Raw genomic sequence first — 27,495 nt, 5'->3', positions numbered from 1 at the left:
TTGCAAGCGGGTTTTTAAGTGCTCTGGAGTTATTTCGTTGCAAGCGGGTTTTTAAGTGCTCTGAAGGCACTTCGTTGCAAGCGGGTTTTTAAGTGCTCTGGAGTCTTTTCGTTGCAAGCGGGTTTTTAAGTGCTCTGGAGTCATTTCGTTGCAAGCGGGTTTTTAAGTGCTCTGGAGTCATTTCATTGCAAGCGGGTTTTTTAGTGCTCTGGAGTCATTTCGTTGCAAGCGGGTTTTTCAGTGCTCTGGAGTATTTTCGTTGCATGCGGGTTTTTAAGTGCTCTGAAGGCATTTCGTTGTAAGCGGGTTTTTAAGTGCTCTGGAGTCATTTCGTTGCAAGCGGGTTTTTAAGTGCTCTGGAGTCATTTCGTTGCAAGCAGGTTTTTAAGTGCTCTGGAGTCATTTCGTTGCAAGCGGGTTTTTAAGTGCTCTGAAGGCATTTCGTTGCAAGCGGGTTTTTAAGTGCTCTGGAGTCATTTCGTTGCAAGCGGGTTTTTAAGTGCTCTGGAGTCATTTCGTTGCAAGCGGGTTTTTAAGTGCTCTGGAGTCATTTCGTTGCAAGCGGGTTTTTAAGTGCTCTGGAGTCATTTCGTTGCAAGCGGGTTTTTAAGTGCTCTGGAGTCATTTCGTTGCAAGCGGGTTTTTAAGTGCTCTCGAGTCATTTCGTTGCAAGCGGGTTTTTAAGTACTCTGGAGACATTTCGTTGCAAGCGGGTTTTTAAGTGCTCTGGAGTCATTTCGTTGTAAGCGGGTTTTTAAGTGCTCTGGAGTCATTTCGTTGCAAGCGGGTTTTTAAGTGCTCTGGAGTCATTTCGTTGCAAGCGGGTTTTTAAGTACTCTGGAGACATTTCGTTGCAAGCGGGTTTTTAAGTGCTCTGGAGTCATTTCGTTGCATGCGGGTTTTTAAGTGCTCTGAAGGCATTTCGTTGTAAGCGGGCTTTTAAGTGCTCTGGAGTCATTTCATTGCAAGCGGGTTTTTACGTGTTCTGGAGTCATTTCGTTGCAAGCGGGTTTTTACATACTTCTCAGACATTTCACTGGAAGCGGGTTTTTTAAGTGCTCTGCAGGCATTTCGTTGTAAGCGGGTTTTTAAGTACTCTGGAGTCATTTCGTTGCAAGCGGGTTTTTAAGTGCTCTGGAGTCATTTCGTTGCAAGCGGGTTTTTAAGTGCTCTGGAGTCATTTCGTTGCAAGCGGGTTTTTAAGTGCTCTGGAGTCATTTCGTTACAAGCGGGTTTTTAAGTGCTCTGGAGGCATTTCGTTGCAAGCGGGTTTTTAAGTGCTCTGCAGTCATTTCGTTGCAAGCGGGTTTTTAAGTGCTCTGGAGTCATTTCGTTGCAAGCGGGTTTTTAAGTGCTCTGGAGTCATTTCGTTGCAAGCGGGTTTTTAAGTGCTCTGGAGTCATTTCGTTGCAAGCGGGTTTTTAAGTGCTCTGGAGTCATTTCGTTGCAAGCGGGTTTTTAAGTGCTCTGGAGACATTTCGTTGTAAGCGGGTTTTTAAGTGCTCTGGAGACATTTCGTTGCAAGCGGGTTTTTAAGTGCTCTGGAGTCATTTCGTTGCATGCGGGTTTTTAAGTGCTCTGAAGGCATTTCGTTGTAAGCGGGCTTTTAAGTGCTCTGGAGTCATTTCGTTGCAAGCGGGTTTTTACGTGTTCTGGAGTCATTTCGTTGCAAGCGGGTTTTTACATACTTCTCAGACATTTCACTGGAAGCGGGTTTTTTAAGTGCTCTGCAGGCATTTCGTTGTAAGCGGGTTTTTAAGTACTCTGGAGTCATTTCGTTGCAAGCGGGTTTTTAAGTGCTCTGGAGTCATTTCGTTGCTAGCGGGTTTTTAATTGCTCTGGAGTCATTTCGTTGCAAGCGGGTTTTTAAGTGCTCTGGAGTCATTTCGTTACAAGCGGGTTTTTAAGTGCTCTGGAGGCATTTCGTTGCAAGCGGGTTTTTAAGTGCTCTGGAGTCATTTCGTTGCAAGCGGGTTTTTAAGTGCTCTGGAGTCATTTCGTTGCAAGCGGGTTTTTAAGTGCTCTGGAGTCATTTCGTTGCAAGCGGGTTTTTAAGTGCTCTGGAGTCATTTCGTTGCAAGCGGGTTTTTAAGTGCTCTGGAGTCATTTCGTTGCAAGCGGGTTTTTAAGTGCTCTGGAGACATTTCGTTGCAAGCGGGTTTTTAAGTGCTCTGGAGTCATTTCGTTGCAAGTGGGTTTTTAAGTTCTCTGGAGTCATTTCGTTGCAAGCGGGTTTTTAAGTGCTCTGGAGTCATTTCGTTGCAAGCGGGTTTTTAAGTGCTCTGGAGTCATTTCGTTGCAAGCGGGTTTTTAAGTGCTCTGGAGTCATTTCCTTGCAAGCGGGTTTTTTAGTGCTCTGGAGTCATTTCGTTGCAAGCGGGTTTTTAAGTGCTCTGGAGTCATTTCGTTGCATGCGGGTTTTTAAGTGCTCTGAAGGCATTTCGTTGTAAGCGGGTTTTTAAGTGCTCTGGAGTCATTTCGTTGCGAGCGGGTTTTTAAGTGCTCTGGAGTCATTTCGTTGCAAGCAGGTTTTTAAGTGCTCTGGAGTCATTTCGTTGCAAGCGGGTTTTTAAGTGCTCTGAAGGCATTTCGTTGCAAGCGGGTTTTTAAGTGCTCTGGAGTCATTTCGTTGCAAGGGGGTTTTTAAGTGCTCTGGAGTCATTTCGTTGTAAGCGGGTTTTTAAGTACTCTGGAGACATTTCGTTGCAAGGGGGTTTTTAAGTGCTCTGGAGTCATTTCGTTGTAAGCGGGTTTTTAAGTGCTCTGGAGTCATTTCGTTGCAAGCGGGTTTTTAAGTGCTCTGGAGTCATTTCATTGCAAGCGGGTTTTTTAGTGCTCTGGAGTCATTTCGTTGCAAGCGGGTTTTTAAGTGCTCTGGAGTCATTTCGTTGCATGCGGGTTTTTAAGTGCTCTGAAGGCATTTCGTTGTAAGCGGGTTTTTAAGTGCTCTGGAGTCATTTCGTTGCAAGCGGGTTTTTAAGTGCTCTGGAGTCATTTCGTTGCAAGCGGGTTTTTAAGTGCTCTGGAGTCATTTCGTTGCAAGCGGGTTTTTAAGTGCTCTGAAGGCATTTCGTTGCAAGCGGGTTTTTAAGTGCTCTGGAGTCATTTCGTTGCAAGCGGGTTTTTAAGTGCTCTGGAGTCATTTCGTTGCAAGCGGGTTTTTAAGTGCTCTGGAGTCATTTCGTTGCAAGCGGGTTTTTAAGTGCTCTGGAGTCATTTCGTTGCAAGCGGGTTTTTAAGTGCTCTGGAGTCATTTCGTTGCAAGCGGGTTTTTAAGTGAAAGCGGGTTTTTAAGTGCTCTGGAGTCATTTCGTTGCAAGCGGGTTTTTAAGTGCTCTGGAGTCATTTCGTTGCAAGCGGGTTTTTAAGTGCTCTGGAGTCATTTCGTTGCAAGCGGGTTTTTAAGTGCTCTGGAGTCATTTCGTTGCAAGCGGGTTTTTAAGTGCTCTGGAGTCATTTCGTTGCAAGCGGGTTTTTAAGGGCTCTGGAGTCATTTCGTTGCAAGCGGGTTTTTAAGTGCTCTGGAGTCATTTCGTTGCAAGCGGGTTTTTAAGTGCTCTGGAGTCATTTCGTTGCAAGCGGGTTTTTAAGTGCTCTGTAGGCATTTCGTTGCAAGCGGGTTTTTAAGTGCTCTGGAGTCATTTCGTTGCAAGCGGGTTTTTAAGTGCTCTGGAGTCATTTCGTTGCAAGCGGGTTTTTAAGTGCTCTGGAGGCATTTCGTTGCAAGCGGGTTTTTAAGTGCTCTGGAGTCATTTCGTTGCAAGCGGGTTTTTAAGTGCTCTGGAGTCATTTCGTTGCAAGCGGGTTTTTAAGTGCTCTGGAGTCATTTCGTTGCAAGCAGGTTTTTAAGTGCTCTGGAGTCATTTCGTTGCAAGCGGGTTTTTAAGTGCTCTGGAGTCATTTCGTTGCAAGCGGGTTTTTAAGTGCTCTGGAGACATTTCGTTGCAAGCGGGTTTTTAAGTGCTCTGGAGTCATTTCGTTGCAAGCGGGTTTTTAAGTGCTCTGGAGTCATTTCGTTGCAAGCGGGTTTTTAAGTGCTCTGGAGTCATTTCGTTACAAGCGGGTTTTTAAGTACTCTGTAGACATTTCGTTGCAAGCGGGTTTTTAAGTGCTCTGGAGTCATTTCGTTGCAAGCGGGTTTTTAAGTGCTCTGGAGTCATTTCGTTGCAAGCGGGTTTTTAAGTGCTCTGAAGGCATTTCGTTGCAAGCGGGTTTTTAAGTGCTCTGGAGTCATTTCGTTGCAAGCGGGTTTTTAAGTGCTCTGGAGTCATTTCGTTGCAAGCGGGTTTTTAAGTGCTCTGGAGTCATTTCGTTGCAAGCGGGTTTTTAAGTACTCTGGAGACATTTCGTTGAAAGCGGGTTTTTAAGTGCTCTGGAGTCATTTCGTTGCAAGCGGGTTTTTAAGTGCTCTGGAGTCATTTCGTTGCAAGCGGGTTTTTAAGTGCTCTGGAGTCATTTCGTTGCAAGCGGGTTTTTAAGTGCTCTGGAGTCATTTCGTTGCAAGCGGGTTTTTAAGTGCTCTGTAGGCATTTCGTTGCAAGCGGGTTTTTAAGTGCTCTGGAGTCATTTCGTTGCAAGCGGGTTTTTAAGTGCTCTGGAGTCATTTCGTTGCAAGCGGGTTTTTAAGTGCTCTGGAGGCATTTCGTTGCAAGCGGGTTTTTAAGTGCTCTGGAGTCATTTCGTTGCAAGCGGGTTTTTAAGTGCTCTGGAGTCATTTCGTTGCAAGCGGGTTTTTAAGTGCTCTGGAGTCATTTCGTTGCAAGCAGGTTTTTAAGTGCTCTGGAGTCATTTCGTTGCAAGCGGGTTTTTAAGTGCTCTGGAGTCATTTCGTTGCAAGCGGGTTTTTAAGTGCTCTGGAGACATTTCGTTGCAAGCGGGTTTTTAAGTGCTCTGGAGTCATTTCGTTGCAAGCGGGTTTTTAAGTGCTCTGGAGTCATTTCGTTGCAAGCGGGTTTTTAAGTGCTCTGGAGTCATTTCGTTACAAGCGGGTTTTTAAGTACTCTGTAGACATTTCGTTGCAAGCGGGTTTTTAAGTGCTCTGGAGTCATTTCGTTGCAAGCGGGTTTTTAAGTGCTCTGGAGTCATTTCGTTGCAAGCGGGTTTTTAAGTGCTCTGAAGGCATTTCGTTGCAAGCGGGTTTTTAAGTGCTCTGGAGTCATTTCGTTGCAAGCGGGTTTTTAAGTGCTCTGGAGTCATTTCGTTGCAAGCGGGTTTTTAAGTGCTCTGGAGTCATTTCGTTGCAAGCGGGTTTTTAAGTACTCTGGAGACATTTCGTTGAAAGCGGGTTTTTAAGTGCTCTGGAGTCATTTCGTTGCAAGCGGGTTTTTAAGTGCTCTGGAGTCATTTCGTTGCAAGCGGGTTTTTAAGTGCTCTGGAGTCATTTCGTTGCAAGCGGGTTTTTAAGTGCTCTGGAGTCATTTCGTTGCAAGCGGGTTTTTAAGTGCTCTGGAGTCATTTCGTTGCAAGCGGGTTTTTAAGGGCTCTGGAGTCATTTCGTTGCAAGCGGGTTTTTAAGTGCTCTGGAGTCATTTCGTTGCAAGCGGGTTTTTAAGTGCTCTGGAGTCATTTCGTTGCAAGCGGGTTTTTAAGTGCTCTGTAGGCATTTCGTTGCAAGCGGGTTTTTAAGTGCTCTGGAGTCATTTCGTTGCAAGCGGGTTTTTAAGTGCTCTGGAGTCATTTCGTTGCAAGCGGGTTTTTAAGTGCTCTGTAGGCATTTCGTTGCAAGCGGGTTTTTAAGTGCTCTGGAGTCATTTCGTTGCAAGCGGGTTTTTAAGTGCTCTGGAGTCATTTCGTTGCAAGCGGGTTTTTAAGTGCTCTGGAGTCATTTCGTTGCAAGCGGGTTTTTAAGTGCTCTGGAGACATTTCGTTGCAAGCGGGTTTTTAAGTGCTCTGGAGGCATTTCGTTGCAAGCGGGTTTTTAAGTGCTCTGGAGTCATTTCGTTGCAAGCGGGTTTTTAAGTGCTCTGGAGTCATTTCGTTGCAAGCGGGTTTTTAAGTGCTCTGGAGTCATTTCGTTACAAGCGGGTTTTTAAGTGCTCTGGAGGCATTTCGTTGCAAGCGGGTTTTTAAGTGCTCTGGAGTCATTTCGTTGCAAGCGGGTTTTTAAGTGCTCTGGAGTCATTTCATTGCAAGCGGGTTTTTAAGTGCTCTGGAGTCATTTCGTTGCAAGCGGGTTTTTAAGTGCTCTGGAGTCATTTCGTTGCAAGCGGGTTTTTAAGTGCTCTGGAGTCATTTCGTTGCAAGCGGGTTTTTAAGTGCTCTGGAGTCATTTCGTTGCAAGCGGGTTTTTAAGTGCTCTGGAGTCATTTCGTTGCAAGCGGGTTTTTAAGTACTCTGGAGACATTTCGTTGCAAGCGGGTTTTTAAGTGCTCTGGAGTCCTTTCGTTGCAAGCGGGTTTTTAAGTGCTCTGGAGTCATTTCGTTGCAAGCGGGTTTTTAAGTGCTCTGAAGGCATTTCGTTGCAAGCGGGTTTTTAAGTGCTCTGGAGTCATTTCGTTGCAAGCGGGTTTTTAAGTGCTCTGGAGTCATTTCGTTGCAAGCGGGTTTTTAAGTGCTCTGGAGTCATTTCCTTGCAAGCGGGTTTTTTAGTGCTCTGGAGTCATTTCGTTGCAAGCGGGTTTTTAAGTGCTCTGGAGTCATTTCGTTGCATGCGGGTTTTTAAGTGCTCTGAAGGCATTTCGTTGTAAGCGGGTTTTTAAGTGCTCTGGAGTCATTTCGTTGCGAGCGGGTTTTTAAGTGCTCTGGAGTCATTTCGTTGCAAGCAGGTTTTTAAGTGCTCTGGAGTCATTTCGTTGCAAGCGGGTTTTTAAGTGCTCTGAAGGCATTTCGTTGCAAGCGGGTTTTTAAGTGCTCTGGAGTCATTTCGTTGCAAGCGGGTTTTTAAGTGCTCTGGAGTCATTTCGTTGCAAGCGGGTTTTTAAGTGCTCTGGAGTCATTTCGTTGCAAGCGGGTTTTTAAGTGCTCTGGAGACATTTCGTTGCAAGCGGGTTTTTAAGTGCTCTGGAGTCATTTCGTTGCAAGCGGGTTTTTAAGTGCTCTGGAGTCATTTCGTTGCAAGCGGGTTTTTAAGTGCTCTGGAGTCATTTCGTTGCAAGCAGGTTTTTAAGTGCTCTGAAGGCATTTCGTTGCAAGCGGGTTTTTAAGTGCTCTGGAGTCATTTCGTTGCAAGCGGGTTTTTAAGTGCTCTGGAGTCATTTCGTTGCAAGCGGGTTTTTAAGTGCTATGGAGTCATTTCATTGCAAGCGGGTTTTTTAGTGCTCTGGAGCCATTTCGTTGCAAGCGGGTTTTTAAGTGCTCTGGAGTCATTTCGTTGCATGCGGGTTTTTAAGTGCTCTGAAGGCATTTCGTTGTAAGCGGGTTTTTAAGTGCTCTGGAGTCATTTCGTTGCAAGCGGGTTTTTAAGTGCTCTGGAGTCATTTCGTTGCAAGCGGGTTTTTAAGTGCTCTGGAGTCATTTCGTTGCAAGCGGGTTTTTAAGTGCTCTGAAGGCATTTCGTTGCAAGCGGGTTTTTAAGTGCTCTGGAGTCATTTCGTTGCAAGCGGGTTTTTAAGTGCTCTGGAGTCATTTCGTTGCAAGCGGGTTTTTAAGTGCTCTGGAGACATTTCGTTGCAAGCGGGTTTTTAAGTGCTCTGGAGTCATTTCGTTGCAAGCGGGTTTTTAAGTGCTCAGGAGTCATTTCGTTGCAAGCCGGTTTTTAAGTGCTCTGGAGTAATTTCGTTGCAAGCGGGTTTTTAAGTACTCTGGAGACATTTCGTTGCAAGCGGGTTTTTAAGTGCTCTGGAGTCATTTCGTTGCAAGCGGGTTTTTAAGTGCTCTGGAGTCATTTCGTTGCAAGCGGGTTTTTAAGTGCTCTGGAGTCATTTCGTTGCAAGCGGGTTTTTAAGTGCTCTGGAGTCATTTCGTTGCAAGCGGGTTTTTAAGTGCTCTGGAGTCATTTCGTTGCATGCGGGTTTTTACGTGTTCTGGAGTCATTTCGTTGCAAGCGGGTTTTTACATACTTCTCAGACATTTCACTGGAAGCGGGTTTTTTAAGTGCTCTGCAGGCATTTCGTTGCAAGCGGGTTTTTAAGTGCTCTGGAGTCATTTCGTTGCAAGCGGGTTTTTAAGTGCTCTGGAGTCATTTCGTTGCAAGCGGGTTTTTAAGTGCTCTGGAGTCATTTCTTTGCAAGCGGGTTTTTAAGTGCTCTGGAGACATTTCGTTGCAAGCGGGTTTTTAAGTGCTCTGGAGTCATTTCGTTGCAAGCGGGTTTTTAAGTGCTCTGGAGTCATTTCGTTGCAAGCGGGTTTTTAAGTGCTCTGGAGTCATTTCGTTGCAAGCGGGTTTTTAAGTGCTCTGGAGTCATTTCGTTGCAAGCGGGTTTTTAAGTGCTCTGGAGTCATTTCGTTGCAAGCGGGTTTTTAAGTGCTCTGGAGTCATTTCGTTGCAAGCGGGTTTTTAAGTGCTCTGAAGACATTTCGTTGCAAGCGGGTTTTTAAGTGCTCTGGAGTCATTTCGTTGCAAGCGGGTTTTTAAGTGCTCTGGAGTCATTTCGTTGCAAGCGGGTTTTTAAGTGCTCTGGAGTCATTTCGTTGCAAGCGGGTTTTTAAGTGCTCTGTAGACATTTCGTTGCAAGCGGGTTTTTAAGTGCTCTGGAGTCATTTCGTTGCAAGCGGGTTTTTAAGTGCTCTGGAGTCATTTCGTTGCAAGCGGGTTTTTAAGTGCTCTGGAGTCATTTCGTTGCAAGCGGGTTTTTAAGTGCTCTGGAGTCATTTCGTTGCAAGCGGGTTTTTAAGTGCTCTGAAGGCATTTCGTTGCAAGCGGGTTTTTAAGTGCTCTGGAGTCATTTCGTTGCAAGCGGGTTTTTAAGTGCTCTGGAGTCATTTCGTTGCAAGCGGGTTTTTAAGTGCTCTGGAGTCATTTCCTTGCAAGCGGGTTTTTTAGTGCTCTGGAGTCATTTCGTTGCAAGCGGGTTTTTAAGTGCTCTGGAGTCATTTCGTTGCATGCGGGTTTTTAAGTGCTCTGAAGGCATTTCGTTGTAAGCGGGTTTTTAAGTGCTCTGGAGTCATTTCGTTGCGAGCGGGTTTTTAAGTGCTCTGGAGTCATTTCGTTGCAAGCGGGTTTTTAAGTACTCTGTAGACATTTCGTTGCAAGCGGGTTTTTAAGTGCTCTGGAGTCATTTCGTTGCAAGCGGGTTTTTAAGTGCTCTGGAGTCATTTCGTTGCAAGCGGGTTTTTAAGTGCTCTGGAGTCATTTCGTTGCAAGCGGGTTTTTAAGTGCTCTGGAGTCATTTCGTTGCAAGCGGGTTTTTAAGTGCTCTGAAGGCATTTCGTTGCAAGCGGGTTTTTAAGTGCTCTGGAGTCATTTCGTTGCAAGCGGGTTTTTAAGTGCTCTGGAGTCATTTCGTTGCAAGCGGGTTTTTAAGTGCTCTGGAGTCATTTCGTTGCAAGCGGGTTTTTAAGTGCTCTGGAGACATTTCGTTGCAAGCGGGTTTTTAAGTGCTCTGGAGTCATTTCGTTGCAAGCGGGTTTTTAAGTGCTCTGGAGTCATTTCGTTGCAAGCGGGTTTTTAAGTGCTCTGGAGTCATTTCGTTGCAAGCGGGTTTTTAAGTGCTCTGAAGGCATTTCGTTGCAAGCGGGTTTTTAAGTGCTCTGGAGTCATTTCGTTGCAAGCGGGTTTTTAAGTGCTCTGGAGTCATTTCGTTGCAAGCGGGTTTTTAAGTGCTCTGGAGTCATTTCATTGCAAGCGGGTTTTTTAGTGCTCTGGAGTCATTTCGTTGCAAGCGGGTTTTTAAGTGCTCTGGAGTCATTTCGTTGCATGCGGGTTTTTAAGTGCTCTGAAGGCATTTCGTTGTAAGCGGGTTTTTAAGTGCTCTGGAGTCATTTCGTTGCAAGCGGGTTTTTAAGTGCTCTGGAGTCATTTCGTTGCAAGCGGGTTTTTAAGTGCTCTGGAGTCATTTCGTTGCAAGCGGGTTTTTAAGTGCTCTGAAGGCATTTCGTTGCAAGCGGGTTTTTAAGTGCTCTGGAGTCATTTCGTTGCAAGCGGGTTTTTAAGTGCTCTGGAGTCATTTCGTTGCAAGCGGGTTTTTAAGTGCTCTGGAGTCATTTCGTTGCAAGCGGGTTTTTAAGTGCTCTGGAGTCATTTCGTTGCAAGCGGGTTTTTAAGTGCTCTGGAGTCATTTCGTTGCAAGCGGGTTTTTAAGTGAAAGCGGGTTTTTAAGTGCTCTGGAGTCATTTCGTTGCAAGCGGGTTTTTAAGTGCTCTGGAGTCATTTCGTTGCAAGCGGGTTTTTAAGTGCTCTGGAGTCATTTCGTTGCAAGCGGGTTTTTAAGTGCTCTGGAGTCATTTCGTTGCAAGCGGGTTTTTAAGTGCTCTGGAGTCATTTCGTTGCAAGCGGGTTTTTAAGGGCTCTGGAGTCATTTCGTTGCAAGCGGGTTTTTAAGTGCTCTGGAGTCATTTCGTTGCAAGCGGGTTTTTAAGTGCTCTGGAGTCATTTCGTTGCAAGCGGGTTTTTAAGTGCTCTGTAGGCATTTCGTTGCAAGCGGGTTTTTAAGTGCTCTGGAGTCATTTCGTTGCAAGCGGGTTTTTAAGTGCTCTGGAGTCATTTCGTTGCAAGCGGGTTTTTAAGTGCTCTGGAGGCATTTCGTTGCAAGCGGGTTTTTAAGTGCTCTGGAGTCATTTCGTTGCAAGCGGGTTTTTAAGTGCTCTGGAGTCATTTCGTTGCAAGCGGGTTTTTAAGTGCTCTGGAGTCATTTCGTTGCAAGCAGGTTTTTAAGTGCTCTGGAGTCATTTCGTTGCAAGCGGGTTTTTAAGTGCTCTGGAGTCATTTCGTTGCAAGCGGGTTTTTAAGTGCTCTGGAGACATTTCGTTGCAAGCGGGTTTTTAAGTGCTCTGGAGTCATTTCGTTGCAAGCGGGTTTTTAAGTGCTCTGGAGTCATTTCGTTGCAAGCGGGTTTTTAAGTGCTCTGGAGTCATTTCGTTACAAGCGGGTTTTTAAGTACTCTGTAGACATTTCGTTGCAAGCGGGTTTTTAAGTGCTCTGGAGTCATTTCGTTGCAAGCGGGTTTTTAAGTGCTCTGGAGTCATTTCGTTGCAAGCGGGTTTTTAAGTGCTCTGAAGGCATTTCGTTGCAAGCGGGTTTTTAAGTGCTCTGGAGTCATTTCGTTGCAAGCGGGTTTTTAAGTGCTCTGGAGTCATTTCGTTGCAAGCGGGTTTTTAAGTGCTCTGGAGTCATTTCGTTGCAAGCGGGTTTTTAAGTACTCTGGAGACATTTCGTTGAAAGCGGGTTTTTAAGTGCTCTGGAGTCATTTCGTTGCAAGCGGGTTTTTAAGTGCTCTGGAGTCATTTCGTTGCAAGCGGGTTTTTAAGTGCTCTGGAGTCATTTCGTTGCAAGCGGGTTTTTAAGTGCTCTGGAGTCATTTCGTTGCAAGCGGGTTTTTAAGTGCTCTGGAGTCATTTCGTTGCAAGCGGGTTTTTAAGGGCTCTGGAGTCATTTCGTTGCAAGCGGGTTTTTAAGTGCTCTGGAGTCATTTCGTTGCAAGCGGGTTTTTAAGTGCTCTGGAGTCATTTCGTTGCAAGCGGGTTTTTAAGTGCTCTGTAGGCATTTCGTTGCAAGCGGGTTTTTAAGTGCTCTGGAGTCATTTCGTTGCAAGCGGGTTTTTAAGTGCTCTGGAGTCATTTCGTTGCAAGCGGGTTTTGAAGTGCTCTGTAGGCATTTCGTTGCAAGCGGGTTTTTAAGTGCTCTGGAGTCATTTCGTTGCAAGCGGGTTTTTAAGTGCTCTGGAGTCATTTCGTTGCAAGCGGGTTTTTAAGTGCTCTGGAGTCATTTCGTTGCAAGCGGGTTTTTAAGTGCTCTGGAGACATTTCGTTGCAAGCGGGTTTTTAAGTGCTCTGGAGGCATTTCGTTGCAAGCGGGTTTTTAAGTGCTCTGGAGTCATTTCGTTGCAAGCGGGTTTTTAAGTGCTCTGGAGTCATTTCGTTGCAAGCGGGTTTTTAAGTGCTCTGGAGTCATTTCGTTACAAGCGGGTTTTTAAGTGCTCTGGAGGCATTTCGTTGCAAGCGGGTTTTTAAGTGCTCTGGAGTCATTTCGTTGCAAGCGGGTTTTTAAGTGCTCTGGAGTCATTTCATTGCAAGCGGGTTTTTAAGTGCTCTGGAGTCATTTCGTTGCAAGCGGGTTTTTAAGTGCTCTGGAGTCATTTCGTTGCAAGCGGGTTTTTAAGTGCTCTGGAGTCATTTCGTTGCAAGCGGGTTTTTAAGTGCTCTGGAGACATTTCGTTGCAAGCGGGTTTTTAAGTGCTCTGGAGTCATTTCGTTGCAAGCGGGTTTTTAAGTGCTCTGGAGTCATTTCGTTGCAAGCGGGTTTTTAAGTGCTCTGGAGTCATTTCGTTACAAGCGGGTTTTTAAGTACTCTGTAGACATTTCGTTGCAAGCGGGTTTTTAAGTGCTCTGGAGTCATTTCGTTGCAAGCGGGTTTTTAAGTGCTCTGGAGTCATTTCGTTGCAAGCGGGTTTTTAAGTGCTCTGAAGGCATTTCGTTGCAAGCGGGTTTTTAAGTGCTCTGGAGTCATTTCGTTGCAAGCGGGTTTTTAAGTGCTCTGGAGTCATTTCGTTGCAAGCGGGTTTTTAAGTGCTCTGGAGTCATTTCGTTGCAAGCGGCTTTTTAAGTGCTCTGGAGACATTTCGTTGCAAGCGGGTTTTTAAGTGCTCTGGAGTCATTTCGTTGCAAGCGGGTTTTTAAGTGCTCTGGAGTCATTTCGTTGCAAGCGGGTTTTTAAGTGCTCTGAAGGCATTTCGTTGCAAGCGGGTTTTTAAGTGCTCTGGAGTCATTTCGTTGCAAGCGGGTTTTTAAGTGCTCTGGAGTCATTTCGTTGCAAGCGGGTTTTTTAGTGCTCTGGAGTCATTTCATTGCAAGCGGGTTTTTTAGTGCTCTGGAGTCATTTCGTTGCAAGCGGGTTTTTAAGTGCTCTGGAGTCATTTCGTTGCATGCGGGTTTTTAAGTGCTCTGAAGGCATTTCGTTGTAAGCGGGTTTTTAAGTGCTCTGGAGTCATTTCGTTGCAAGCGGGTTTTTAAGTGCTCTGGAGTCATTTCGTTGCAAGCGGGTTTTTAAGTGCTCTGGAGTCATTTCGTTGCAAGCGGGTTTTTAAGTGCTCTGAAGGCATTTCGTTGCAAGCGGGTTTTTAAGTGCTCTGGAGTCATTTCGTTGCAAGCGGGTTTTTAAGTGCTCTGGAGTCATTTCGTTGCAAGTGGGTTTTTAAGTGCTCTGGAGTCATTTCGTTGCAAGCGGGTTTTTAAGTGCTCTGGAGTCATTTCGTTGCAAGCGGGTTTTTAAGTGCTCTGGAGTCATTTCGTTGCAAGCGGGTTTTTAAGTGCTCTGGAGTCATTTCGTTGCAAGCGGGTTTTTAAGTACTCTGGAGACATTTCGTTGCAAGCGGGTTTTTAAGTGCTCTGGAGTCATTTCGTTGCATGCGGGTTTTTAAGTGCTCAAGGCATTTCGTTGTAAGCGGGCTTTTAAGTGCTCTGGAGTCATTTCGTTGCAAGCGGGTTTTTACGTGTTCTGGAGTCATTTCGTTGCAAGCGGGTTTTTACATACTTCTCAGACATTTCACTGGAAGCGGGTTTTTTAAGTGCTCTGCAGGCATTTCGTTGTAAGCGGGTTTTTAAGTACTCTGGAGTCATTTCGTTGCAAGCGGGTTTTTAAGTGCTCTGGAGTCATTTCGTTGCAAGCGGGTTTTTAAGTGCTCTGGAGTCATTTCGTTGCAAGCGGGTTTTTAAGTGCTCTGGAGTCATTTCGTTACAAGCGGGTTTTTAAGTGCTCTGGAGTCATTTCGTTGCAAGCGGGTTTTTAAGTGCTCTGGAGTCATTTCGTTGCAAGCGGGTTTTTAAGTGCTCTGGAGTCATTTCGTTACAAGCGGGTTTTTAAGTGCTCTGGAGTCATTTCGTTGCAAGCGGGTTTTTAAGTGCTCTGGAGTCATTTCGTTGCAAGCGGGTTTTTAAGTACTCTGGAGACATTTCGTTGCAAGCGGGTTTTTAAGTGCTCTGGAGTCATTTCGTTGCAAGCGGGTTTTTAAGTGCTCTGGAGTCATTTCGTTGCAAGCGGGTTTTTAAGTGCTCTGGAGTCATTTCGTTGCAAGCGGGTTTTTAAGTGCTCTGGAGTCATTTCGTTGCAAGCGGGTTTTTAAGTGCTCTGGAGTCATTTCGTTGCAAGCGGGTTTTTAAGTGCTCTGGAGTCATTTCGTTGCAAGCGGGTTTTTAAGTGCTCTGGAGTCATTTCGTTGCAAGCGGGTTTTTAAGTGCTCTGGAGTCATTTCGTTGCAAGCGGGTTTTAAAGTGCTCTGGAGACATTTCGTTGCAAGCGGGTTTTTAAGTGCTCTGGAGTCATTTCATTGCAAGCGGGTTTTTAAGTGCTCTGAAGGCATTTCGTTGCAAGCGGGTTTTTAAGTGCTCTGGAGTCATTTCGTTGCAAGCGGGTTTTTAAGTGCTCTGGAGTCATTTCGTTGCAAGCGGGTTTTTAAGTGCTCTGGAGTCACTTCGTTACAAGCGGGTTTTTAAGTGCTCTGGAGGCATTTCGTTGCAAGCGGGTTTTTAAGTGCTCTGGAGTCATTTCGTTGCAAGCGGGTTTTTAAGTGCTCTGGAGTCATTTCGTTGCAAGCGGGTTTTTAAGTGCTCTGGAGTCATTTCGTTACAAGCGGGTTTTTAAGTACTCTGTAGACATTTCGTTGCAAGCGGGTTTTTAAGTGCTCTGGAGTCATTTCGTTGCAAGCGGGTTTTTAAGTGCTCTGGAGACATTTCGTTGCAAGCGGGTTTTTAAGTGCTCTGAAGGCATTTCGTTGCAAGCGGGTTTTTAAGTGCTCTGGAGTCATTTCGTTGCAAGCGGGTTTTTAAGTGCTCTGGAGTCATTTCGTTGAAAGCGGGTTTTTAAGTGCTCTGGAGTCATTTCGTTGCAAGCGGGTTTTTAAGTACTCTGGAGACATTTCGTTGAAAGCGGGTTTTTAAGTGCTCTGGAGTCATTTCGTTGCAAGCGGGTTTTTAAGTGCTCTGGAGTCATTTCGTTGCAAGCGGGTTTTTAAGTGCTCTGGAGTCATTTCGTTGCAAGCGGGTTTTTAAGGGCTCTGGAGTCATTTCGTTGCAAGCGGGTTTTTAAGTGCTCTGGAGTCATTTCGTTGCAAGCGGGTTTTTAAGTGCTCTGGAGTCATTTCGTTGCAAGCGGGTTTTTAAGTGCTCTGTAGGCATTTCGTTGCAAGCGGGTTTTTAAGTGCTCTGGAGTCATTTCGTTGCAAGCGGGTTTTTAAGTGCTCTGGAGTCATTTCGTTGCAAGCGGGTTTTTAAGTGCTCTGGAGTCATTTCGTTGCAAGCGGGTTTTTTAGTGCTCTGGAGTCATTTCGTTGCAAGCGGGTTTTTAAGTGCTCTGGAGTCATTTCGTTGCAAGCGGGTTTTTAAGTGCTCTGGAGTCATTTCGTTGCAAGCGGGTTTTTAAGTGCTCTGGAGTCATTTCGTTGCAAGCGGGTTTTTAAGTGCTCTGGAGTCATTTCGTTGCAAGCGGGTTTTTTAGTGCTCTGGAGTCATTTCGTTGCAAGCGGGTTTTTAAGTGCTCTGAAGGCATTTCGTTGCAAGCGGGTTTTTAAGTGCTCTGGAGTCATTTCGTTGCAAGCGGGTTTTTAAGTGCTCTGGAGTCATTTCGTTGCAAGCGGGTTTTTAAGTGCTCTGGAGTCATTTCGTTGCAAGCGGCTTTTTAAGTGCTCTGGAGACATTTCGTTGCAAGCGGGTTTTTAAGTGCTCTGGAGTCATTTCGTTGCAAGCGGGTTTTTAAGTGCTCTGGAGTCATTTCGTTGCAAGCGGGTTTTTAAGTGCTCTGAAGGCATTTCGTTGCAAGCGGGTTTTTAAGTGCTCTGGAGTCATTTCGTTGCAAGCGGGTTTTTAAGTGCTCTGGAGTCATTTCGTTGCAAGCGGGTTTTTTAGTGCTCTGGAGTCATTTCATTGCAAGCGGGTTTTTTAGTGCTCTGGAGTCATTTCGTTGCAAGCGGGTTTTTAAGTGCTCTGGAGTCATTTCGTTGCATGCGGGTTTTTAAGTGCTCTGAAGGCATTTCGTTGTAAGCGGGTTTTTAAGTGCTCTGGAGTCATTTCGTTGCAAGCGGGTTTTTAAGTGCTCTGGAGTCATTTCGTTGCAAGCGGGTTTTTAAGTGCTCTGGAGTCATTTCGTTGCAAGCGGGTTTTTAAGTGCTCTGAAGGCATTTCGTTGCAAGCGGGTTTTTAAGTGCTCTGGAGTCATTTCGTTGCAAGCGGGTTTTTAAGTGCTCTGGAGTCATTTCGTTGCAAGTGGGTTTTTAAGTGCTCTGGAGTCATTTCGTTGCAAGCGGGTTTTTAAGTGCTCTGGAGTCATTTCGTTGCAAGCGGGTTTTTAAGTGCTCTGGAGTCATTTCGTTGCAAGCGGGTTTTTAAGTGCTCTGGAGTCATTTCGTTGCAAGCGGGTTTTTAAGTACTCTGGAGACATTTCGTTGCAAGCGGGTTTTTAAGTGCTCTGGAGTCATTTCGTTGCATGCGGGTTTTTAAGTGCTCAAGGCATTTCGTTGTAAGCGGGCTTTTAAGTGCTCTGGAGTCATTTCGTTGCAAGCGGGTTTTTACGTGTTCTGGAGTCATTTCGTTGCAAGCGGGTTTTTACATACTTCTCAGACATTTCACTGGAAGCGGGTTTTTTAAGTGCTCTGCAGGCATTTCGTTGTAAGCGGGTTTTTAAGTACTCTGGAGTCATTTCGTTGCAAGCGGGTTTTTAAGTGCTCTGGAGTCATTTCGTTGCAAGCGGGTTTTTAAGTGCTCTGGAGTCATTTCGTTGCAAGCGGGTTTTTAAGTGCTCTGGAGTCATTTCGTTACAAGCGGGTTTTTAAGTGCTCTGGAGTCATTTCGTTGCAAGCGGGTTTTTAAGTGCTCTGGAGTCATTTCGTTGCAAGCGGGTTTTTAAGTGCTCTGGAGTCATTTCGTTACAAGCGGGTTTTTAAGTGCTCTGGAGTCATTTCGTTGCAAGCGGGTTTTTAAGTGCTCTGGAGTCATTTCGTTGCAAGCGGGTTTTTAAGTACTCTGGAGACATTTCGTTGCAAGCGGGTTTTTAAGTGCTCTGGAGTCATTTCGTTGCAAGCGGGTTTTTAAGTGCTCTGGAGTCATTTCGTTGCAAGCGGGTTTTTAAGTGCTCTGGAGTCATTTCGTTGCAAGCGGGTTTTTAAGTGCTCTGGAGTCATTTCGTTGCAAGCGGGTTTTTAAGTGCTCTGGAGTCATTTCGTTGCAAGCGGGTTTTTAAGTGCTCTGGAGTCATTTCGTTGCAAGCGGGTTTTTAAGTGCTCTGGAGTCATTTCGTTGCAAGCGGGTTTTTAAGTGCTCTGGAGTCATTTCGTTGCAAGCGGGTTTTAAAGTGCTCTGGAGACATTTCGTTGCAAGCGGGTTTTTAAGTGCTCTGGAGTCATTTCATTGCAAGCGGGTTTTTAAGTGCTCTGAAGGCATTTCGTTGCAAGCGGGTTTTTAAGTGCTCTGGAGTCATTTCGTTGCAAGCGGGTTTTTAAGTGCTCTGGAGTCATTTCGTTGCAAGCGGGTTTTTAAGTGCTCTGGAGTCACTTCGTTACAAGCGGGTTTTTAAGTGCTCTGGAGGCATTTCGTTGCAAGCGGGTTTTTAAGTGCTCTGGAGTCATTTCGTTGCAAGCGGGTTTTTAAGTGCTCTGGAGTCATTTCGTTGCAAGCGGGTTTTTAAGTGCTCTGGAGTCATTTCGTTACAAGCGGGTTTTTAAGTACTCTGTAGACATTTCGTTGCAAGCGGGTTTTTAAGTGCTCTGGAGTCATTTCGTTGCAAGCGGGTTTTTAAGTGCTCTGGAGACATTTCGTTGCAAGCGGGTTTTTAAGTGCTCTGAAGGCATTTCGTTGCAAGCGGGTTTTTAAGTGCTCTGGAGTCATTTCGTTGCAAGCGGGTTTTTAAGTGCTCTGGAGTCATTTCGTTGAAAGCGGGTTTTTAAGTGCTCTGGAGTCATTTCGTTGCAAGCGGGTTTTTAAGTACTCTGGAGACATTTCGTTGAAAGCGGGTTTTTAAGTGCTCTGGAGTCATTTCGTTGCAAGCGGGTTTTTAAGTGCTCTGGAGTCATTTCGTTGCAAGCGGGTTTTTAAGTGCTCTGGAGTCATTTCGTTGCAAGCGGGTTTTTAAGGGCTCTGGAGTCATTTCGTTGCAAGCGGGTTTTTAAGTGCTCTGGAGTCATTTCGTTGCAAGCGGGTTTTTAAGTGCTCTGGAGTCATTTCGTTGCAAGCGGGTTTTTAAGTGCTCTGTAGGCATTTCGTTGCAAGCGGGTTTTTAAGTGCTCTGGAGTCATTTCGTTGCAAGCGGGTTTTTAAGTGCTCTGGAGTCATTTCGTTGCAAGCGGGTTTTTAAGTGCTCTGGAGTCATTTCGTTGCAAGCGGGTTTTTTAGTGCTCTGGAGTCATTTCGTTGCAAGCGGGTTTTTAAGTGCTCTGGAGTCATTTCGTTGCAAGCGGGTTTTTAAGTGCTCTGGAGTCATTTCGTTGCAAGCGGGTTTTTAAGTGCTCTGGAGTCATTTCGTTGCAAGCGGGTTTTTAAGTGCTCTGGAGTCATTTCGTTGCAAGCGGGTTTTTTAGTGCTCTGGAGTCATTTCGTTGCAAGCGGGTTTTTAAGTGCTCTGGAGTCATTTCGTTGCAAGCGGGTTTTTAAGTGCTCTGGAGTCATTTCGTTGCAAGCGGGTTTTTAAGTGCTCTGAAGGCATTTCGTTGCAAGCGGGTTTTTAAGTGCTCTGGAGTCATTTCGTTGCAAGCGGGTTTTTAAGTGCTCTGGAGTCATTTCGTTGCAAGCGGGTTTTTAAGTGCTCTGGAGTCATTTCCTTGCAAGCGGGTTTTTAAGTGCTCTGGAGTCATTTCGTTGCAAGCGGGTTTTTAAGTGCTCTGGAGTCATTTCGTTGCAAGCGGGTTTTTAAGTGCTCTGGAGTCATTTCGTTGCAAGCGGGTTTTTAAGTGCTCTGGAGACATTTCGTTGCAAGCGGGTTTTTAAGTGCTCTGGAGTCATTTCGTTGCAAGCGGGTTTTTAAGTGCTCTGGAGTCATTTCGTTGCAAGCGGGTTTTTAAGTGCTCTGGAGTCATTTCGTTGCAAGCGGGTTTTTAAGTGCTCTGGAGTCATTTCGTTGCAAGCGGGTTTTTAAGTGCTCTGGAGTCATTTCGTTGCAAGCGGGTTTTTAAGTGCTCTGGAGTCATTTCGTTGCAAGCGGGTTTTTAAGTGCTCTGGAGACATTTCGTTGCAAGCGGGGTTTTAAGTGCTCTGGAGTCATTTCGTTGCAAGCGGGTTTTTAAGTGCTCTGAAGGCATTTCGTTGCAAGCGGGTTTTTAAGTGCTCTGGAGTCATTTCGTTGCAAGCGGGTTTTTAAGTGCTCTGGAGTCACTTCGTTACAAGCGGGTTTTTAAGTGCTCTGGAGGCATTTCGTTGCAAGCGGGTTTTTAAGTGCTCTGGAGTCATTTCGTTGCAAGCGGGTTTTTAAGTAATCTGGAGTCATTTCGTTGCAAGCGGGTTTTTAAGTGCTCTGGAGTCATTTCGTTGCAAGCGGGTTTTTAAGTGCTCTGGAGACATTTCGTTGCAAGCGGGTTTTTAAGTGCTCTGGAGTCATTTCGTTGCAAGCGGGTTTTTAAGTGCTCTGAAGGCATTTCGTTGCAAGCGGGTTTTTAAGTGCTCTGGAGTCATTTCGTTGCAAGCGGGTTTTTAAGTGCTCTGGAGTCATTTCGTTGCAAGCGGGTTTTTAAGTGCTCTGGAGTCATTTCGTTGCAAGCGGGTTTTTAAGTGCTCTGGAGTCATTTCGTTGCAAGCGGGTTTTTAAGTGCTCTGGAGTCATTTCGTTGCAAGCGGGTTTTTAAGTGCTCTGGAGTCATTTCGTTGCAAGCGGGTTTTTAAGTACTCTGGAGACATTTCGTTGCAAGCGGGTTTTTAAGTGCTCTGGAGTCATTTCGTTGTAAGCGGGTTTTTAAGTGCTCTGGAGTCATTTCGTTGCAAGCGGGTTTTTAAGTGCTCTGGAGTCATTTCGTTGCAAGCGGGTTTTTAAGTACTCTGGAGACATTTCGTTGCAAGCGGGTTTTTAAGTGCTCTGGAGTCATTTCATTGCATGCGGGTTTTTAAGTGCTCTGAAGGCATTTCGTTGTAAGCGGGCTTTTAAGTGCTCTGGAGTCATTTCGTTGCAAGCGGGTTTTATACGTGTTCTGGAGTCATTTCATTGCAAGCGGGTTTTTACATACTTCTCAGACATTTCACTGGAAGCGGGTTTTTTAAGTGCTCTGGAGTCATTTCGTTGCAAGCGGGTTTTTAAGTGCTCTGGAGTCATTTCGTTGCAAGCGGGTTTTTAAGTGCTCTGGAGACATTTCGTTGCAAGCGGGTTTTTAAGTGCTCTGGAGTCATTTCGTTGCAAGCGGGTTTTTAAGTGCTCTGGAGTCATTTCGTTGCAAGCGGGTTTTTAAGTGCTCTGAAGGCATTTCGTTGCAAGCGGGTTTTTAAGTGCTCTGGAGTCATTTCGTTGCAAGCGGGTTTTTAAGTGCTCTGGAGTCATTTCGTTGCAAGCGGGTTTTTAAGTGCTCTGGAGTCATTTCGTTGCAAGCGGCTTTTTAAGTGCTCTGGAGACATTTCGTTGCAAGCGGGTTTTTAAGTGCTCTGGAGTCATTTCGTTGCAAGCGGGTTTTTAAGTGCTCTGGAGTCATTTCGTTGCAAGCGGGTTTTTAAGTGCTCTGAAGGCATTTCGTTGCAAGCGGGTTTTTAAGTGCTCTGGAGTCATTTCGTTGCAAGCGGGTTTTTAAGTGCTCTGGAGTCATTTCGTTGCAAGCGGGTTTTTTAGTGCTCTGGAGTCATTTCATTGCAAGCGGGTTTTTTAGTGCTCTGGAGTCATTTCGTTGCAAGCGGGTTTTTAAGTGCTCTGGAGTCATTTCGTTGCATGCGGGTTTTTAAGTGCTCTGAAGGCATTTCGTTGTAAGCGGGTTTTTAAGTGCTCTGGAGTCATTTCGTTGCAAGCGGGTTTTTAAGTGCTCTGGAGTCATTTCGTTGCAAGCGGGTTTTTAAGTGCTCTGGAGTCATTTCGTTGCAAGCGGGTTTTTAAGTGCTCTGAAGGCATTTCGTTGCAAGCGGGTTTTTAAGTGCTCTGGAGTCATTTCGTTGCAAGCGGGTTTTTAAGTGCTCTGGAGTCATTTCGTTGCAAGTGGGTTTTTAAGTGCTCTGGAGTCATTTCGTTGCAAGCGGGTTTTTAAGTGCTCTGGAGTCATTTCGTTGCAAGCGGGTTTTTAAGTGCTCTGGAGTCATTTCGTTGCAAGCGGGTTTTTAAGTGCTCTGGAGTCATTTCGTTGCAAGCGGGTTTTTAAGTACTCTGGAGACATTTCGTTGCAAGCGGGTTTTTAAGTGCTCTGGAGTCATTTCGTTGCATGCGGGTTTTTAAGTGCTCAAGGCATTTCGTTGTAAGCGGGCTTTTAAGTGCTCTGGAGTCATTTCGTTGCAAGCGGGTTTTTACGTGTTCTGGAGTCATTTCGTTGCAAGCGGGTTTTTACATACTTCTCAGACATTTCACTGGAAGCGGGTTTTTTAAGTGCTCTGCAGGCATTTCGTTGTAAGCGGGTTTTTAAGTACTCTGGAGTCATTTCGTTGCAAGCGGGTTTTTAAGTGCTCTGGAGTCATTTCGTTGCAAGCGGGTTTTTAAGTGCTCTGGAGTCATTTCATTGCAAGCGGGTTTTTAAGTGCTCTGAAGGCATTTCGTTGCAAGCGGGTTTTTAAGTGCTCTGGAGTCATTTCGTTGCAAGCGGGTTTTTAAGTGCTCTGGAGTCATTTCGTTGCAAGCGGGTTTTTAAGTGCTCTGGAGTCACTTCGTTACAAGCGGGTTTTTAAGTGCTCTGGAGGCATTTCGTTGCAAGCGGGTTTTTAAGTGCTCTGGAGTCATTTCGTTGCAAGCGGGTTTTTAAGTGCTCTGGAGTCATTTCGTTGCAAGCGGGTTTTTAAGTGCTCTGGAGTCATTTCGTTACAAGCGGGTTTTTAAGTACTCTGTAGACATTTCGTTGCAAGCGGGTTTTTAAGTGCTCTGGAGTCATTTCGTTGCAAGCGGGTTTTTAAGTGCTCTGGAGACATTTCGTTGCAAGCGGGTTTTTAAGTGCTCTGAAGGCATTTCGTTGCAAGCGGGTTTTTAAGTGCTCTGGAGTCATTTCGTTGCAAGCGGGTTTTTAAGTGCTCTGGAGTCATTTCGTTGAAAGCGGGTTTTTAAGTGCTCTGGAGTCATTTCGTTGCAAGCGGGTTTTTAAGTGCTCTGGAGACATTTCGTTGCAAGCGGGTTTTTAAGTGCTCTGGAGTCATTTCGTTGCAAGCGGGTTTTTAAGTGCTCTGGAGTCATTTCGTTGCAAGCGGGTTTTTAAGTGCTCTGGAGTCATTTCGTTGCAAGCGGGTTTTTAAGTGCTCTGGAGTCATTTCGTTGCAAGCGGGTTTTTAAGTGCTCTGGAGTCATTTCGTTGCAAGCGGGTTTTTAAGTGCTCTGGAGTCATTTCGTTGCAAGCGGGTTTTTAAGTGCTCTGGAGACATTTCGTTGCAAGCGGGGTTTTAAGTGCTCTGGAGTCATTTCGTTGCAAGCGGGTTTTTAAGTGCTCTGAAGGCATTTCGTTGCAAGCGGGTTTTTAAGTGCTCTGGAGTCATTTCGTTGCAAGCGGGTTTTTAAGTGCTCTGGAGTCACTTCGTTACAAGCGGGTTTTTAAGTGCTCTGGAGGCATTTCGTTGCAAGCGGGTTTTTAAGTGCTCTGGAGTCATTTCGTTGCAAGCGGGTTTTTAAGTAATCTGGAGTCATTTCGTTGCAAGCGGGTTTTTAAGTGCTCTGGAGTCATTTCGTTGCAAGCGGGTTTTTAAGTGCTCTGGAGACATTTCGTTGCAAGCGGGTTTTTAAGTGCTCTGGAGTCATTTCGTTGCAAGCGGGTTTTTAAGTGCTCTGAAGGCATTTCGTTGCAAGCGGGTTTTTAAGTGCTCTGGAGTCATTTCGTTGCAAGCGGGTTTTTAAGTGCTCTGGAGTCATTTCGTTGCAAGCGGGTTTTTAAGTGCTCTGGAGTCATTTCGTTGCAAGCGGGTTTTTAAGTGCTCTGGAGTCATTTCGTTGCAAGCGGGTTTTTAAGTGCTCTGGAGTCATTTCGTTGCAAGCGGGTTTTTAAGTGCTCTGGAGTCATTTCGTTGCAAGCGGGTTTTTAAGTACTCTGGAGACATTTCGTTGCAAGCGGGTTTTTAAGTGCTCTGGAGTCATTTCGTTGTAAGCGGGTTTTTAAGTGCTCTGGAGTCATTTCGTTGCAAGCGGGTTTTTAAGTGCTCTGGAGTCATTTCGTTGCAAGCGGGTTTTTAAGTACTCTGGAGACATTTCGTTGCAAGCGGGTTTTTAAGTGCTCTGGAGTCATTTCATTGCATGCGGGTTTTTAAGTGCTCTGAAGGCATTTCGTTGTAAGCGGGCTTTTAAGTGCTCTGGAGTCATTTCGTTGCAAGCGGGTTTTATACGTGTTCTGGAGTCATTTCATTGCAAGCGGGTTTTTACATACTTCTCAGACATTTCACTGGAAGCGGGTTTTTTAAGTGCTCTGGAGTCATTTCGTTGCAAGCGGGTTTTTAAGTGCTCTGGAGTCATTTCGTTGCAAGCGGGTTTTTAAGTGCTCTGGAGACATTTCGTTGCAAGCGGGTTTTTAAGTGCTCTGGAGTCATTTCGTTGCAAGCGGGTTTTTAAGTGCTCTGGAGTCATTTCGTTGCAAGCGGGTTTTTAAGTGCTCTGAAGGCATTTCGTTGCAAGCGGGTTTTTAAGTGCTCTGGAGTCATTTCGTTGCAAGCGGGTTTTTAAGTGCTCTGGAGTCATTTCGTTGCAAGCGGGTTTTTAAGTGCTCTGGAGTCATTTCGTTGCAAGCGGCTTTTTAAGTGCTCTGGAGACATTTCGTTGCAAGCGGGTTTTTAAGTGCTCTGGAGTCATTTCGTTGCAAGCGGGTTTTTAAGTGCTCTGGAGTCATTTCGTTGCAAGCGGGTTTTTAAGTGCTCTGAAGGCATTTCGTTGCAAGCGGGTTTTTAAGTGCTCTGGAGTCATTTCGTTGCAAGCGGGTTTTTAAGTGCTCTGGAGTCATTTCGTTGCAAGCGGGTTTTTTAGTGCTCTGGAGTCATTTCATTGCAAGCGGGTTTTTTAGTGCTCTGGAGTCATTTCGTTGCAAGCGGGTTTTTAAGTGCTCTGGAGTCATTTCGTTGCATGCGGGTTTTTAAGTGCTCTGAAGGCATTTCGTTGTAAGCGGGTTTTTAAGTGCTCTGGAGTCATTTCGTTGCAAGCGGGTTTTTAAGTGCTCTGGAGTCATTTCGTTGCAAGCGGGTTTTTAAGTGCTCTGGAGTCATTTCGTTGCAAGCGGGTTTTTAAGTGCTCTGAAGGCATTTCGTTGCAAGCGGGTTTTTAAGTGCTCTGGAGTCATTTCGTTGCAAGCGGGTTTTTAAGTGCTCTGGAGTCATTTCGTTGCAAGTGGGTTTTTAAGTGCTCTGGAGTCATTTCGTTGCAAGCGGGTTTTTAAGTGCTCTGGAGTCATTTCGTTGCAAGCGGGTTTTTAAGTGCTCTGGAGTCATTTCGTTGCAAGCGGGTTTTTAAGTGCTCTGGAGTCATTTCGTTGCAAGCGGGTTTTTAAGTACTCTGGAGACATTTCGTTGCAAGCGGGTTTTTAAGTGCTCTGGAGTCATTTCGTTGCATGCGGGTTTTTAAGTGCTCAAGGCATTTCGTTGTAAGCGGGCTTTTAAGTGCTCTGGAGTCATTTCGTTGCAAGCGGGTTTTTACGTGTTCTGGAGTCATTTCGTTGCAAGCGGGTTTTTACATACTTCTCAGACATTTCACTGGAAGCGGGTTTTTTAAGTGCTCTGCAGGCATTTCGTTGTAAGCGGGTTTTTAAGTACTCTGGAGTCATTTCGTTGCAAGCGGGTTTTTAAGTGCTCTGGAGTCATTTCGTTGCAAGCGGGTTTTTAAGTGCTCTGGAGTCATTTCATTGCAAGCGGGTTTTTAAGTGCTCTGAAGGCATTTCGTTGCAAGCGGGTTTTTAAGTGCTCTGGAGTCATTTCGTTGCAAGCGGGTTTTTAAGTGCTCTGGAGTCATTTCGTTGCAAGCGGGTTTTTAAGTGCTCTGGAGTCACTTCGTTACAAGCGGGTTTTTAAGTGCTCTGGAGGCATTTCGTTGCAAGCGGGTTTTTAAGTGCTCTGGAGTCATTTCGTTGCAAGCGGGTTTTTAAGTGCTCTGGAGTCATTTCGTTGCAAGCGGGTTTTTAAGTGCTCTGGAGTCATTTCGTTACAAGCGGGTTTTTAAGTACTCTGTAGACATTTCGTTGCAAGCGGGTTTTTAAGTGCTCTGGAGTCATTTCGTTGCAAGCGGGTTTTTAAGTGCTCTGGAGACATTTCGTTGCAAGCGGGTTTTTAAGTGCTCTGAAGGCATTTCGTTGCAAGCGGGTTTTTAAGTGCTCTGGAGTCATTTCGTTGCAAGCGGGTTTTTAAGTGCTCTGGAGTCATTTCGTTGAAAGCGGGTTTTTAAGTGCTCTGGAGTCATTTCGTTGCAAGCGGGTTTTTAAGTACTCTGGAGACATTTCGTTGAAAGCGGGTTTTTAAGTGCTCTGGAGTCATTTCGTTGCAAGCGGGTTTTTAAGTGCTCTGGAGTCATTTCGTTGCAAGCGGGTTTTTAAGTGCTCTGGAGTCATTTCGTTGCAAGCGGGTTTTTAAGGGCTCTGGAGTCATTTCGTTGCAAGCGGGTTTTTAAGTGCTCTGGAGTCATTTCGTTGCAAGCGGGTTTTTAAGTGCTCTGGAGTCATTTCGTTGCAAGCGGGTTTTTAAGTGCTCTGTAGGCATTTCGTTGCAAGCGGGTTTTTAAGTGCTCTGGAGTCATTTCGTTGCAAGCGGGTTTTTAAGTGCTCTGGAGTCATTTCGTTGCAAGCGGGTTTTTAAGTGCTCTGGAGTCATTTCGTTGCAAGCGGGTTTTTTAGTGCTCTGGAGTCATTTCGTTGCAAGCGGGTTTTTAAGTGCTCTGGAGTCATTTCGTTGCAAGCGGGTTTTTAAGTGCTCTGGAGTCATTTCGTTGCAAGCGGGTTTTTAAGTGCTCTGGAGTCATTTCGTTGCAAGCGGGTTTTTAAGTGCTCTGGAGTCATTTCGTTGCAAGCGGGTTTTTTAGTGCTCTGGAGTCATTTCGTTGCAAGCGGGTTTTTAAGTGCTCTGGAGTCATTTCGTTGCAAGCGGGTTTTTAAGTGCTCTGGAGTCATTTCGTTGCAAGCGGGTTTTTAAGTGCTCTGAAGGCATTTCGTTGCAAGCGGGTTTTTAAGTGCTCTGGAGTCATTTCGTTGCAAGCGGGTTTTTAAGTGCTCTGGAGTCATTTCGTTGCAAGCGGGTTTTTAAGTGCTCTGGAGTCATTTCCTTGCAAGCGGGTTTTTAAGTGCTCTGGAGTCATTTCGTTGCAAGCGGGTTTTTAAGTGCTCTGGAGTCATTTCGTTGCAAGCGGGTTTTTAAGTGCTCTGGAGTCATTTCGTTGCAAGCGGGTTTTTAAGTGCTCTGGAGACATTTCGTTGCAAGCGGGTTTTTAAGTGCTCTGGAGTCATTTCGTTGCAAGCGGGTTTTTAAGTGCTCTGGAGTCATTTCGTTGCAAGCGGGTTTTTAAGTGCTCTGGAGTCATTTCGTTGCAAGCGGGTTTTTAAGTGCTCTGGAGTCATTTCGTTGCAAGCGGGTTTTTAAGTGCTCTGGAGTCATTTCGTTGCAAGCGGGTTTTTAAGTGCTCTGGAGTCATTTCGTTGCAAGCGGGTTTTTAAGTGCTCTGGAGACATTTCGTTGCAAGCGGGGTTTTAAGTGCTCTGGAGTCATTTCGTTGCAAGCGGGTTTTTAAGTGCTCTGAAGGCATTTCGTTGCAAGCGGGTTTTTAAGTGCTCTGGAGTCATTTCGTTGCAAGCGGGTTTTTAAGTGCTCTGGAGTCACTTCGTTACAAGCGGGTTTTTAAGTGCTCTGGAGGCATTTCGTTGCAAGCGGGTTTTTAAGTGCTCTGGAGTCATTTCGTTGCAAGCGGGTTTTTAAGTAATCTGGAGTCATTTCGTTGCAAGCGGGTTTTTAAGTGCTCTGGAGTCATTTCGTTGCAAGCGGGTTTTTAAGTGCTCTGGAGACATTTCGTTGCAAGCGGGTTTTTAAGTGCTCTGGAGTCATTTCGTTGCAAGCGGGTTTTTAAGTGCTCTGAAGGCATTTCGTTGCAAGCGGGTTTTTAAGTGCTCTGGAGTCATTTCGTTGCAAGCGGGTTTTTAAGTGCTCTGGAGTCATTTCGTTGCAAGCGGGTTTTTAAGTGCTCTGGAGTCATTTCGTTGCAAGCGGGTTTTTAAGTGCTCTGGAGTCATTTCGTTGCAAGCGGGTTTTTAAGTGCTCTGGAGTCATTTCGTTGCAAGCGGGTTTTTAAGTGCTCTGGAGTCATTTCGTTGCAAGCGGGTTTTTAAGTACTCTGGAGACATTTCGTTGCAAGCGGGTTTTTAAGTGCTCTGGAGTCATTTCGTT

The sequence above is a fragment of the Meriones unguiculatus genome, chromosome X (assembly GCF_030254825.1).
Source record: "Meriones unguiculatus strain TT.TT164.6M chromosome X, Bangor_MerUng_6.1, whole genome shotgun sequence".
In the NCBI taxonomy this organism is placed as follows: domain Eukaryota; kingdom Metazoa; phylum Chordata; class Mammalia; order Rodentia; family Muridae; genus Meriones; species Meriones unguiculatus.
This window is presented reverse-complemented; position numbering follows the sequence as displayed.